At 35.7% G+C, this 16268-nt stretch overlaps 1 protein-coding gene across 2 annotated transcripts in view; it reads right to left on the bottom strand.

Moving 5' to 3' along the window:
* LOC125663699 (potassium voltage-gated channel protein Shaw-like) overlaps positions 1 to 16268 on the bottom strand; it is a 47179-nt gene that overhangs the window by 25146 nt on the left and 5765 nt on the right. The window lies entirely within an intron of this gene.

The raw sequence follows: 16268 nt of genomic DNA, 5'->3' as shown, positions 1-16268 counted from the left end.
GTGACAGTGCGACGGCGAGAAGCGTATTAGCGCAATAGCACGACAGTGTGTTAGGTTGAGAGCGCGACGACGTGTTGTGCATTAGCGCGACGGCGTGTTAGCGCGACGTGTTGTTAGTAGAGTGATGACGGTGTGTTAGCGTAACAGCGCGACGGCGTGTTGTGTGATAGTGTGACGGCGGGTTGTGTGTTAGCGTGATAGCGCGTTTTAAGAAACGTGCTATTATGCTTTTGTACACTATCCTGACATCATATATACCTCGTTTCTTACCGGTATTGGTAAAAGAAAAAGTCGTATTCTCTTTGATAGCAATACAACAGCTATTCTCTAGGCGTCACATTCTGACGGACTAGATCACATCTAACACAGAAATTTACAAGACGGAATCTGTCCAAACACATCAGAGGAGTGCAATACGTTTTGACACTGCATTTTCAACATTTTTGTTTACTGCACCTTTAGAACTTAAAAAAAAAAAAAAAAAAAAAAAAAAAAAAGAAATAATAATAATAATCAAAATAAAATGATAATAATAAAAATAATGATAAAAAACCCTGCGACGAATACGATACGTGCATTCGAGTATAAGTGTGCCTCGTACATCTGTATGCTCTGATCAGGACAATTAGGTCAATAACAAATACTTATCTGTCTATCTGAGAAGGGGAAGCTTTACTTCACTTTGACAAGCATTCCAAATTCTGAAACAGTCAGCAGAGATTAGTATCTAGACGAGTCACAATAACCCAATTTTGAAGGATATTAATCAACAATACACTCCCTTTCTTTTGAGGGACAATTATCCTCTGGGGTAAATAAATAAGAAGATTTATGACACAGCGCATTCTAAATGTACAGAAACATACAAGAGCTCAAAGAAACCACATCTCTTGTAATAATTATGGGTTATGAGAGAGCTCAATTTGGGGAATTGATAAAGTTCCGAAGTAAAACACAATGTTTCAAATTTCAAAGTTTATTATAATCCAAACGTTGTATAAATTTCTAATGTACAGACCGAAAACTAAAAGCTTCTTAACAGTTTGAATAAAAAAAACTATTCTTGCAAATTCACAAATGTTTCAACTTTGACAGATTCACCTACATGGATTTTAAATTAAGCATTGAAATAAACTAAACAAAGTTGCAAATGCAGGGGAAAGCCATTTGACATTAAACAATGGTAACATGAGGGAGATACAAACATAACCAAATCAAAGAAACGCAATCCCAAGATCTGACCATCAATTTGATAACTGGTAAAGGCCAATTTCCACTGCGACCGTGAAACAGGAAAGGGGTGTCAAAGTTGATAATTGCTATCAAGTGTGAAAATGCTTTCCCTAAAGATCAAACACCAAATAAAACAATTAAATTTCAATCATAAATTTGGAAATACTTATACCAAATTTAAAAGGAATAAAATAAAGAGGATTGTTAGAATCCCTTCATATACATAAATACAACATCCGCTCCCTAAAAAATTGATAACCAATTTAGGCAATGGGATGAGAAAATCAAACAAATCAATTCAAATAAAACATAGTTTAGGTTCAGTAAGTCATCCACAAATGACAACCCAATTTAATTTACACAGTAAAATGAAAAGAAATGAACATGATGAATACATGTATCATAATGAAAGGTGAAGATAACGAACAGTGATCAATCTCATAACTCCTATAAGTAATACAAATTAGATAGTTGGGCAAACATATACAGGAAAAAGAAAGAATCCTATCACTCGTATCATTCACACTCTGAAACACTCTGTACCATTACACAATTAGCCATTTCATGTATCAGTACTGATTCAAACCACCTCACGCAGTAATGGTATGATTATTAACTTAATTCTCAAAAGAAAAAAATATATACAATATCTGTTGCAAAGTAATCGGGAAAAAAATGTATCCTAATAATACGTTATTCACTAATTCAAACATGTAGCAAAGAAGTACAATTATTTATGATGTAGGTTGATCTATAACCCTGATGGAATATAACATCCTTGGTTAGAATTACAATCATATCGGCACTCTAAACACGATGCGACATATGCTATGAAATGCTAAAGGTGTAATCCCTTTGGAATAAAACATCCTTGGTTAGAATTAAGCAATTTCAACCATTTACATCTGTAACAAACAGACTATCATCATATAGACACTCTAAACACGATGCGACATATGCTATGGAATACCTAAGGTATAACATCCGTGGTCAGGATTAGCTATTTCAACCACATACACGTGTACCAAACAGACAACCACATACACGTGTACCAAACAGACAACCACATACACCTGTACCAAACAGACAACCACATACACCTGTACCAAACAGACAACCACATACACCTGTACCAAACAGACAACCACATACACCTGTACCAAAGAGACAACCACATACACGTGTACCAAACAGACAACCACATACACGTGTACCAAACAGACAACCACATACACCTGTACCAAACAGACAACCACATACACGTGTACCAAACAGACAACCACATACACCTGTACCAAACAGACAACCACATACACCTGTACCAAACAGACAACCATTTGCTTGTCCGAATCAAGCAATGTTAAAACATAAATGTTAATGCTTAATTTTATAACTCTTTCAGAATGACGACATCCTTAGTTAGCTTTGCATTATCAAACATGCTCGACAAAATGTTCCAATCATTCATTTTGCTATAGTGAAAGGTGAAAATAACGAACAGTGATCAATCTCATAACTCCTATAAGCAATACAAAACAGAGTTGGGCAGTATACCATATTCGAGAGAACAAGAAACCTCGACAGGCATATCTAAACACATAACACTTGACTCATTTGATAATTCAAATTGGCATATGATTATAATTTTTTATAAGTTTTATTTATTCATTTCTTTAAAAACAATGTTTTTTAACAAAACTATGAAATAATATTTTACATCTTTACAACACAGGCGATAGATTCATTGCTATTGCTCCTTCAGATTTAGTTTTTAGTGCGGACGTTGGAACCCAGAATGCATTTTCGTCTGCTTAAATACTGCGAGTTCCTTCGACCAAGCACACGTTTAACATCCGGTTCACTAGAGACCGAAAATGTTGACAAATCATCGGGGTCTACATGGTTGCTGTTTCGGTACTGATAGACTTTCGTTTTCTCCATCGTCAACTTCCCATAGTTATTAGCAATATTCCATTATCATCTGTATATGGTGTTTATATCTCTCAAATGATTTGATACGCAAGAGCTTGTTCTGCGTATGATCATTTTTTAAAAATCGATACAAGCTACTGACAAAAAAGTTGATGGTACAGGGGTTTCAAAAGTCTCGATTTAAGTCAGCATTTCACAAATTCTATGGTCGTTATAACGATCTAGTTTACCAATACAACATTTCATTGGGTGAAATACTCTCTGACGTGTTTCATACCAATTGTTAGACCGTTCTTGGCACACTGATTTTGACTACGGATAATTCTGTTTACCTGATCAGGATATAGGGCTTACGGCGGGTGTGACCGGTCGATAGGGAATTCTTACTCCTCCTAGGCACCCGAACCCACCTCTGGTGTGTCCAGGGGTCCGTGTTTGCCCAACTATTTATTTTGTATTGCTTATAGAAGTTATGAGATTGGTTGCTATTTGTTATCGTCACCTTTCTTTGTGATTTTCTGGGTTGTTCTTGTGTAAGTTTATTCGTCTGAGTAGAACTCAATTCAAAACATTTTCGCTTGACAAATGTTGTGACCGAAAATTAATTCGACGGCGTTGGTTCCGGGACATACGCAAGTTTCACTCGATCGCGATGTACAGTATGCCGTCTTGCGCTGTTCATCGACCCGCGTAATATGACTGTGTGTGGACTTGATAATTTGTCAGTAATATAGGGACCTGCAAATCTATTTTGAAACTTTTGCCCTTCCCCTGTTGGTTCTACTTGTAGATATACATAGTCTCCTTCCTTGATATCGATATCATATAAAGTTTTGCTTGCCAAATGCTCCATTTTCCCCTTTTTATCTAAAGAATTTTCTCTTGTCATTTGCCTAATAATGTCGAGTTTTTTCATTTGTGATAATTTTCAAAATTCGGCAATTAAACCAGTCAACGGAAATTTCGGTGGTTGTCCAAATGAAATTTTGTATGGCGAGAATCCCAAACTTGTATTGACAGCTGAATTCATTGCGAACACAATGGCTGGAAGAAATTCTTTCCATAAGTTTCGGTTATCTGATACATTCGGCGTTAATTTCTGTGCTAAAGTTGAATGTGTCCGCTCGCACTCCCCTAAACAATGATGAACGAATTCTTGAGTCACATGTAAAGTTTTGCAAAGTTCTTATGTAACATTTGCAATAAATTCACTTCCGTGATCACTGATCAATGTGCTACAAACATCAAATGTTGTAAACAATTGAAAAAATGCATTGGCCACAGTCAAAGCTTCCTTACTTCTAATCGGATGTGCGTATAGATATTTTGAAAACATATCTACAGCAGTAAACACATATGATAATCCACCCGGGGTGGTCGGACGTTTACCATGCAAATCCATTTCCCACACTTCAAAGGGTGCAGGTGCAATTGAAAGTGCAGTGATCTGTGTTTTTGTTACGTTCTGTGTACGTTTCCTTTTCTGACAATGGTTACACGATTTTACATAATCATATACACTACTTGCTAGCTTTGGATAATAAAAGTGTTCTCGGATCTTATCTTTCCTCCATGACCACCCATTGGGGAATCATGGTACACTTGTAAGACTTTCAAAAGAAGATCATGCGATAGAACCTTCTGATAATGAATGGTAGTCTTCGATCGTTTTGATTTGATTATTTTTTATCAGTATAAAATTCCATCTAATATCACATAGTCAGTGTGTTGTAGTAAGATTTCACGAGCTAATTTTTGATTTTCTGGTAATTTCTCAGTTTCCAAGTATGAGATAATTGGTAATAATGAAGGATCGTTTTGCTGAGACTGAATTGTTTTATAGGTCACACCTAATTTTCTGTTGATGTCTTGTTCAACATGCGGCTGTGGAGAAACGATGTCTGTATCTCATGTATTAGTAGATAGAGTTTCGTATTTATGACCCTGAGCAATCAACAATGAAGAGTTTAAATGCTCATTATCAGTAGCAGCTGTTTGCACAGTTATTTCATCACTGACTGTAATTGGTCCAGACGGCCGTTGATTAGTGTTTGTTTTAATCGGCGGTGTGCTATATGGAACTCGGATATGCTCGTTGTACACGGTACATTGTGTACGAGGTGTTTTAATAGCAACGACAGGGTAGTCAATGTTATCCTCTGTATCCGTATCATATACATCATGAACATCTATGAAATTTGCGCAAAGTTCTTTGGCATTTAAAAGAGACGAAAGTTGTTGCCCATTAGGTAATGTAAAAGAACTTGGAGGTTCATCGACATACGGAAAGAATAGGTCCTCTTCATCTGGACTATCCGATAACATTTTCGGAAATTCTGGGTTCCGCGACAAGGCAATTGCAACAACCATTTGAGCGGCTGACTTGTATTCAATCGAAACGTCGTATCGTTGTAAAAGTGCAAGCCATCGTTTATAACATAGCACTTCGCAATTGCTTTTGGAATAACGGTTTTAGTGCTTGATGATCACATTCAACGGTAAAATGCTTTCCATCTGAATAGGAAGAACAATCGAGAATGGCAGTGACCATGCCAAGAAGTTCTAATTTTGTCGGACCATAAGAGTTCTGCCATTTTGTCAATCCCTTGGATCCAAACCGTACGACACGAGATGTACCATCAGGGTGTCTTTGGTACAACATGTACCCAATTCCTTTGCTGGAAGTACCTACGGCAAGACGAAACTCAATATCATAATGAGGAAACGCCAAAACAGGACTTTCCAATAGAAGACGTTTCCATTCTCTGAATGCATTTTCTTGTTTATCGTTCCATAAATATTTAGCTTTTAATTTTAACAGTTTGTGATCGCTGAAAAATCCGGGACAAATCCTGAACCATTTAAAATGTCCAAAAGTTCAACGAAATTGGTGTCGGCAAACTGTCGCCTGCAGTTTTTCAGAAGGGGGACTTATTCCATCGTCCTAGGAATTCACATGATGATTTCTCAAATGAACACCTTTTCGGATTTATCTTGAGTCCGGTATTCCGTAATCGCGCAAATACCTCTGTTAAAAAGTCTTTAAAGTGTTGATGAAAACTTGACGAAGCAATGCTTGTATCATCTATATAACACAAAACAGATCGGAAAGTCATGCTACTAAACACTTTATGAGCAAGTCTAACTTTATCCATAAGCATTTGAAATGAATTAGGGCTGGTTTTTAACCCATGGGTAACCGATTAAATACTAGTATGTATGTTCCAAAGCAAATGTTAAATGCCGTGTATTTCGTTGAATCGGGAGAAATACACATTTGGAAAAATCCAGAACTTAAGTCTATGCTACTAATAAAGTTTGGCGTTTGCTGTGAAAATGATTCAGTTAATTCTTGCAAGGTAGGGATGTTAAATCTGAAGTCCTGACTCTGAGAGTTTAAATATCGGAAATCACAATAAAAACGATAACGGTACTCTTTGTTCACATTTTCTGGCATTTCTTTGGATTTATTCCGCTTTGAAATCAAAACTATCGGGCTTGTAATAGGTAGGTCCTCATTTTCATCTACCGGTACAATAATGCCTTGTCGTAATAATTCATCCAATTGATGACGCAATACTTCACGTTTTTGAGGTGGGAGACGTTACGATTTATTGTGTTTTGATATTACATTTGGTTTCAGGTGAATGGTGTGTTGCACTACCTTGGTTACATCAATATCAGGATTGTCGTTAGTAACAAATACATCTTTGTTACTCCACAAACCATTTTGAAGGGTTTTAAGGTCATCAGGTTTTAACATTCCCTAAGCACGTATACAGGAATATACACAGATGGTTCCATCTCTAGGATTTGCACTTTGATTCTGGCAATAACTTTTAAGTTTAAAAACTACCAACTTGTTTACCATTTGCTAACTGCATTTTTGGACTGATAGAAGAATCAACAACTGATTTGATTTGGTACCTAAAATGCCATAAAAGGAAGAGGACACTAAGTTCATTGTACTACCGGAGTCTAAAAGTGCAGCTACTGAGATGGAACCAGTTTTGGCAACGATATACATAAGTTTTCCGTGGTTTTGATCTTGAACACAGTTTTTCTTGGCACCATTGCCTGAGCCCAAGACCGATGCGGTAATCCCGTGCTTTATCCGTTTTTTATTGAACTTCGGGAGTACTCCGGGGCTGATATAGTTTGCACTCTCCCGCGATGTGTCCGTTTTGTAAACACAGTTGACATTTTGCTTTCGGATTTTTGGTTTTGTTCTTTAAGTTACATTCTCACTGAATATGACCATCCCCTGAACAAATGTAGTACGCACGGATTGGTCTTGGACCGGAATGTGGTTGTTTTTGGTATCTGCTGGAGGACTGCTCTCCCATGGATGACTCCAGTTTTGACATCCTGTCCATTAAAGAAGACATCATTTTCATCATCCTATCATTCCTCTGCGACGTGGACACCGGATGTGCAGCAGCGACAGTTGGAGTGATTTCCCGGTAACCATACGCTTCTCCTAATTTGGCTCTATGCAATGCGTCTGTGAATGACTTTACCGCAGATGTCCGCACAAAAAAAGCCATTTGTCGTGGTAGACCGTTAACAAATTTGCAATCATTTCCCTTTCAGACTTTTGTAATCGGAGTCCTTTGTCCACAATCCTACTGTGGTAATCTTCGATGGGTTGAGAAGGTCTAAGGTTGAGATTATCGAACATGCCAATCTCAGTTACCATGCTCGAGTTTTTACATATTGGAATTTGAAAGCAGACTTCAATGACGTCCATTTGTCTATTATGTCATCTGACAACGAGTTAAACCAACTCAAAGCTAGGCCTTTTAAGTGTAAATGAAAAACAGTGAAACGACGGCTGTCCTCTCTCAAATTTTGCAACACGTAAAATGAATCAAACTCCAAAACAAAATTCTCGCCATTTTCGTTAGCGAATCCTAAGAATTTAGAGATTGTAAGTTTTTCAGACACCGGTGTTGTGTGCAAAATTCTGCTGTAGGTTTGTTAAAATCTTGTACGAAACACTGGTGTCTCAGATTCGTCGATATTATGACTGTTGATTATGCAGGGGTTGATGCGTAATTTTCAGGCGAAAACATTATAAAATCGCTGAAATCCAAAATGAAATTTTAAATTCTCTACCATGCAAAGTGAAGATAACGAACAATGATCAATCTCATAACTCCTACAAGCAATACAAAATAGATAGTTGGGCAAACACGGACCCCTGGACACACCAGAGGTGGGATCAGGTGCCTAGGAGGAGTAAGCATCCCCTGTTGACCGGTCACACCCGCCGTGAGCCCCATATCCTGATCAGGTAAACAGAGTTATCCGCAGTCAAATCAGTGTGCCAAGAACGGCTTAACAATCGGTATGAAACACGTCAGACAGCATTTGACCCAATGCGAGGTTGTATTGACGAACTAGATCGTTATAACGACCATAGAATTTACGAAATGCTAAATAGATATTTTTAAGAATGAGGCGTAGAAGAAATCCTAGTTTCTTGGTATCAATGGCCTGCAAAATTAATTCATGGATCAAGAAATCGGATTTACAGGAGGAACACGCATAAATAAAGGAACACATGAAAAGATGATACACGTGCATATGAAGACGAGTCTCAAAAAGTCAGAACTACCACCTTCCAGTTCGTCAACTTAAACCGTTATACCAGTCTGGGCACTGGATTGTTTCACTGTCAAAATTTTCTCTTTTCCCCGATAACATGAAGCAAGAGTTGTTCGTATGAAGTAATCTATCTCTAGACGTCATTATGGAAGAGAAAGAGTTATCGCTCTTGTGATGCTTGTGTGTGGACTCCTTTCGACGTGCAAGACGCATGTATGGAACTCAAAAATAAAACAGCTTCATTTCTAAAAGGTACAGCGAGTCTTACTCGAAGTATAATGGCGCAATCTACTTAATTATATGCCATGAACTAAAAACAAATATAGGAATATGTTGGACAATAAATTTCAAAACGGAAAATAAGAGGACTATACACAGGAGGAGCACAGGGACGATGTTTTCCAAGAAATCGTACACGTGTCCTGCCAATCAAATTTGATCTCGTCCAAACTTCGAAAGATAGAGTCATTGAAAAATACATGACACAATTTGCAAAATATATCACTGGGTCGAATGCTGTCTGACGTGTTTCACACTAATTGTAAGGCTGTCGATCTTTACATACTGATTTTGACTACGGATTACTCCGTTTACCTGATCAAGATATAGGGCTCATGGCGGTTTTTACCTGTCAACAGGGGATACTTACTTTTCTTAGACACCTGCGTCTACTTCCAGTTTGTTCGGAGGTTTGAATTTGCCCTTCTCCTAGTTTTGTATCCTTTGTAGGTTTTTACGAGTTCGTTATTTTCACTTGTTTGTATGACTGCTGTGGAAGAAAGAATCGGGTTGGAATTGAAAGAGAAAATTAAATAAGATATTGCACACGTGCAAAGAGACACCTATAGGAGCCTACAAACAACAACAGATTGCCAATTTTAACGTGGTTTTACAAAGGAAGCAATACGCAAGTCCCTTTGTCGAACTCTTTCGCATTTTATGACGTATGGTGGGTACACAATGTATACATTATATCGTAGACTGGCACTGTACATAACGATTAGGTACGATTAATGTAATGAAAGCGTAACTTTTGTTTATATCAATCACTGGTATATGCATATTCTGGCCATATCAAGCATAATTTGTTTGAATAAGGTCATCAAATTGGCTATTAAATCATTATTCGTTTCCTCTTCTACATGAGTGACCCTTTTATCAAAGAAAGATGGCAATTAACAATATTTGTATGAGCCATTTTGTTATCCAATATTCATAAACTCACTAAAGTCGTCTTTCCCCTGAGATAGGATGGTCTTAGAAACTCTGGATATCATCTTTTAAGAAATAATACAACGATAGTAATTAGCAAATGTACCCACTGTCATCATATTTTACGTCATAATTTACGGAAGAGTTCGATAAAGGGAAATAACTGTTGGGGAACTCGGAACTTCCGTATTTGGATAGTCACAAAGGAAATGCACCATGGCGATTTGAGAGGGGCCATTCAAGTTTTGACAAGCGTAAGCAAGACATTTCAACAACATTCACGGACATCGGCCCTCCAACAGAACTAGCATTGTTCATTGTAGCATCTACTCAAATCCTTATTGATGCAGTCAATATACCAAATATTAAATGTTTTGGATGAAATTGCAGTAGTTTTAATTCCAATGTTGACTTGTAGATTTATAACTAAGGAATAGCATTGGATTTTTCTATAAGCTACATTGTACTTTTGAAGCGGGAAATTATGTATATATCGTAAAATCTGGTGTATCTCGTTTTGGTACTTATACTCCCCCTCCCCCAACAACCGAAATCGGTGCACTGCGTAATATGGAGCTGGTAAATGAGATGGAGATTTAAAAAGGATGTTTCAGTTTTCGTTAGCTTAATTCAGTTTATGTATTCTCTTTCCAATTCAGTATCTAGACAAAGGTTTTAGAACGCCTGCGACCAATTCTACTTAAATTTGTAATATAAAACATTTGCAACACAGTAGATGGGACAACACAAATGAAAGATATTTCTTCTGTCCATTATTATTATTATTATCCTCTTGTAGCGTACACACTCACGGGATACACGACTCCCGGGTATTGATGTACGGGTTCAATAAATATTGGTTTGATATATACATGTATATATGATTTGTAAATTATAAGAAATCAAAATGAATACATGGTTAGCGATATCACTCTGACAATTTAATAGACAAGATTAAAATTGATATGATTGTGACGCAGCGGGTGGGTGGTGGTTACATTTCTTTAAATGCTTTTTGAAAAACGATCGCAATATTCACAGAATATATTGTAGTTAATATGTGTAGAGTGATATACATGTGTGTCTTGAAAGTTTGTTTATAATCTCACACTTTTTAAAGAAAGAGTGCTTACAGAAAGAAGTGCAAGTAAAATTTCAACCGAGATCATCTAACAAAAATTGGTAATACGAAAACTTGACAATAATATTAAAATATTCCAATTTCAGTTTACACGTTTACCACAGGGTAACTTGCAATAACAGAATACGTAACATAAGGTTATGAGATATTTATTTACATTTTTTTCTTTAGAATAAAAACAACAGAAATTGCACATCAGCCTGAATACAATCTCGGTTAATGGTTTGAAATTATTTGTTGTATATTTCATAACATCCATATTTGTTGACAATAATTATATAACATTTGTAGATAAAAGCCTAGTGACAAAGGTAAAAATACTTTTCATAGAAAATTACATAGGAATAAGATGACCAAAGAATATTTTGACTTGCAATTGGGGTGATCTTTTCCCTGATTTTTCCGTTGAAGGAGTGGAAATGATGAAAAGGTAGCTTTCTTCCTTATACACCGTGCTGGCTATATCTATTAGGGGCCTGCCCAGACATAGATTTTGATACTGTAAATGTTTCGTGTATACAATCTCCGTGCTCTATCTTTTAGTATTCGCAGTAGCTCACATTTTCACTTTATTATGGGCCGGCACGAGCCGTCCCATTTTGACAAGTTGCATGCGTTTCTGTGGGGCTGGTATCTGTTACCGCGGACGTATTCTGATAAAGAAGAATGACAGTTTTTGATTTTATTATTTTTTTTTTATTTATAAAGGTTTTTGTATTATTTATGTTTATGTTCATGAAAAATATCAATTCATGGTATATTGTGTTAATTAGATGGATACGATAGGCGCTAAATCTATAAAAAGCGGTGGCGTCATAATGCAAGATCTGCGATTTCCGTGTATAGAATGTAACAAAAAAAAGTATGAATAGGTACTTGGTATGATTCATATAATTAATAACAATTCTTATAAAATTTCAAATAAACGATGGATATTAATATCATTCAGATAATAATAATAATGATTCCAAAGAAATAAAATCTTTTCTTAGTTCGTTCATCTCTGGATTTGTTCGAAACTCCTCTAAGTTTTACCAGTCTTCGCAACGTAAGTTTCGCGCCCTTTTTAGACAAAGACCTGTTTTTCTCGGGAAGAAGTCAAGATGGTAAAAAGTGTACTTGTATATCTTATGATGTGTAGATAGTATATCTATTACTAATATATAAGAATTAAAAAAGTACATTGAATTAATTGAGAAACTAATGTTATTCATTTCATCGATTATGACCTGGAAATTTTAACTTTCCCTGTATAGATTTTTCTAAATCTTCAGTTACCGATTCAGAACGTCGTAGATATATATAAAAATGAGAAAGTTGTTGGAAACTTATTCTCTCGAATGAAGACGAGGCTATGCATGCAGTCTGAGTTACACTACCTCCAGGTTGACGATCTAGGCAATCCAGACGCCTTAGGAGGTTTGGACGGGACATTGGCGATTCGTTATGCACCCCGAATAGTAGAATATATCATCTGGAAGGCTCCTGTACTTTATGTATGAAGTCAATTTCACACCGACAAGTACTTTATCAAAGATGTGGATCTACATCTGAAACTACTTCGGAGTTTGGCACCATTTCGCGCTTATGAGTGGGGGAAGGGATAATGTTCAAAGGAAATTCTACCTTCAAGAATCGATGAGTACCCATCTTTTTACGTTTGTAGCACAGATCCATCCTATACACTGCGAAAACACTGGAGTCTTCAGGAGGCGGATATTGCCGATAGTTTGAGACAGCCCCATGAATATAAAGATGAACGAATCAAGACTTTCCCTCCGAAGAACTGTTTCTAACTACGTTGACGTCTAGTGAAATATGTGATATTTTACATGTTCAAATGTTCATCTGCGTAGATCTATTGATAAATTTGATGCCGTCATATGTCTCTGTCTGATATCTTCTCTTAAACGAATTATACAAAGTTCAGTTTCACTTCAAATGAACATGGAGGGATTTTCACTTTTGTCGTTTCGTTTTCTTGCAGGTCACCTTCATAAGGTCCACCACCAGTGATAAAACTTCCTTAGTTTGCAAAATCATTTACAAAAATTCCGACTGGATGTTCGAGATGACTCCACAGATAAAAGTTTCTGCTTACACCGAATATAAACCACTTTTCATGGTATGGAGAAAACCATTCACGAGCATGTCTAATTTCAAACATTCATTTGAAAGAATTTTCAGATGAATGGGGTGACAAAAAAAATTGTCGATATGGATTATATCAACCGATATTGTCGATGTCGATGAATCAACAGGAAAGAATATGTCAGATAAAAAGTGACACGCATGATGGCGAGATTCAACACCATCATGATTCGATATCGATACAATATCGACAAGAAGAAAAACCTCACCATCATGATTTAATATCGATACAATATCGACAAGAAGAAAAACCTCACCATCATGATTTAATATCGATACAATATCGACAAGAAGAAAAACCTCACCATCATGGTTTAATATCGATACAATATCGACAAGAAGAAAAACCTCACCATCATGATTTAATATCGATACAATATCGACAAGAAGAAAAACCTCACCATCATGATTTAATATCGATACAATATCGACAAGAAGAAAAACCTCACCATCATGGTTTAATATCGATACGATATCGAACGCTTAAGACCAAAGCCTCAGTAGAAACAGTATAGTTGAAATATAGTCGATATTTTACTGATATCCTTTCAAAGTTTGCCGATATCCTTGATATCGTGATCTACATCGTGTCTCAGACAGAACTCACAAAAAGTCTAAGGGTTCGAAATTTTCTTTCCTAATTTGAAAATGGTAAATGGTTTAAGAACGTTTACTGCGAAATCAGGACGTGCTTGTATAGTAATATTCTACACTTGTTCGATGTGAATGTTAACTTTGTACTTTGAAATGTGCATATGTAAATTTTGCGTCTATTTATAAGGTCTATAATATAATGCTTTTCGATGGTTTTAAAAACGTATGCAAGATACATGTAGTGATCTTTTCCAGATAGAATATAACTATCTATATCTTTAAATTAACACTTTTTGCCAATAAATTCCGAAACGCTTGCTCCAGAGTTACTGTTTGCACCTTTAATATCGTTTCATATGTGAAGATGAAGTCCGTAAGCTATAATAGAATCTTGCTTGATTAGTATATATTGTAAAATTAATTTAAAACCTACTTTCGTTTTCGATACACTACCCTGAAATAGCAAAAAAAAAAACAAAAAAAAAAAAAAAAAACCAACAACAAAAAGAGAGAGAGTACATTGGTGGATCTAAGCTTTTTTTTCTTTTTAATGACTATAATACGATATGAAGTGAATCCGTAGTTTATCGCTGCTTGATTTTGATCTTACAGGAGAAATAAGTTTTGGTACACTGAAAAAAATACCTAGTTAATTTAACTAGGATGCCTCGTAAAGACTTGCTCATGACTAGTAAGTAATGTATTTACTAAGCAAGATAGTGATGTAACTAGAAATATGACGTCGTAAGCATCGTGACCCGTGTTGCCCGCGAAAACTGCAGCAAGGTCTACTCTGCGAGACGCCATTTTTATTGGGATGCTGGATAGAGAACATTGACTTAAAAGGTTTGTCATTGAACTTATGACTGTTTTTTTTTTATTATTCTTGATGTTTATTTATTAGAAATCCTAAACACAGCTTGATATTTTTTAATATGCAACTTAATACATTTAAACACACTGTTCTGTTTTTGTTTATTTAGATGCTGATGACTGTTTGGCAATCCTGTGTAAAGAAAAGTTTGAGAAATCCTGATTACAGGTTCAAGAAATTCCACAGAAGATACATCCCCCATCGTAATCAAGATTGACCAGAAGATCATGTCGACTTTTAACTTCAGATTAAATTTCTTGATGTTATCTTCTGTATTCATTTTTTTGAAGGATTAACGGCGATTTTACTTGTCCTATCAGTTAAATTACTAGAATGCTAGTAATTTTGGCAATGCAATACATTAATGGAAAATTAGTAAATCTACTGAATGCATACTAATATTTACTATTGACTGAAGTAATATTTTACTGTCTGATTAGTTAAATTACTAGTTAACAAATAGTAAACTAAACTTACTTAACACCTAGTAAAAACTACTTTTAAAGTAATGATTGTATGGACAGTAGTTTTACTAGTTTGCTTAGTGTATTTTACTAGTTATTTTTTTCAGTGTAATTGTTGAATAAATAAGATATGCCTTTTCGTTTCTTCAATGAATCATGAATCATCCGTATAGAAATTTCCAGAACGAAGCGCCCAAAACGGGTCTTCAACCATTCTCGGGCCTTTCCGGAGAGCCATTAAGTTATGATTGTTTACAACATGATCAGAATAAAATTGTGTAGTTGTTCAGTGTTAGTAATACTTATGATAGTTTTGACTAGGCCCATATTTATCATTTTATGAAGATTTATGATTCTATTACTTGCATACATGTACATCTCAAGACCAACGATCTGACGCATCGATAAATTTCTAAATACGATATTCATCTGATATTCTCAATGTTCTTAATTTTTCCCGTGATTATAGAAGTCACTGTTACGACTTTTTCCTTATAATTTAGCAACAGTTACTGATATGTACAAACACATGAATAAACAAAAAGTTTTTATTTTAGTTGAACATGTTTTGTGAGGACACAGATCTTGAAAGTAAGTAATAAGTCAAACGCTGTCCAATATGTCAGATATCGAATGGTCCGGGGCTGTTCTGGGAAGTTTGCGCCTTATAACTTTAAAGTTAAAACATTTTACCGAAATTAGGTTGTACACTGTACACTACCTGACAATGTCCAAGAAATCAGGCTACTGTTCAAATACATGTGTACTTACATTACATTTTCGATTATTGTGTTTGATGAGAAGAAACAACGTATATTGATAATTTTGCCCTTAAATTGTTGCACTGGACAAAAACTACCATTATAAACATATTTGCAATACTGAGTTTTAAATTATGAAGACCGTTCGTTTTGTCTTTGGTCAACTATTTGTTATGACGAATTACAATTACATACGTAAAAGCATTATCTAATTTTCAATACGGAGAGTGATCATTTATGTTACAAAATCAATGCACGCAATTATTCAAAAATTGTTATAGATATCGTTCATTCAA

Source organism: Ostrea edulis, chromosome 1 (genome assembly GCF_947568905.1).
Source record: "Ostrea edulis chromosome 1, xbOstEdul1.1, whole genome shotgun sequence".
NCBI lineage: Eukaryota > Metazoa > Mollusca > Bivalvia > Ostreida > Ostreidae > Ostrea > Ostrea edulis.
This window is presented reverse-complemented; position numbering and strand designations above follow the sequence as displayed.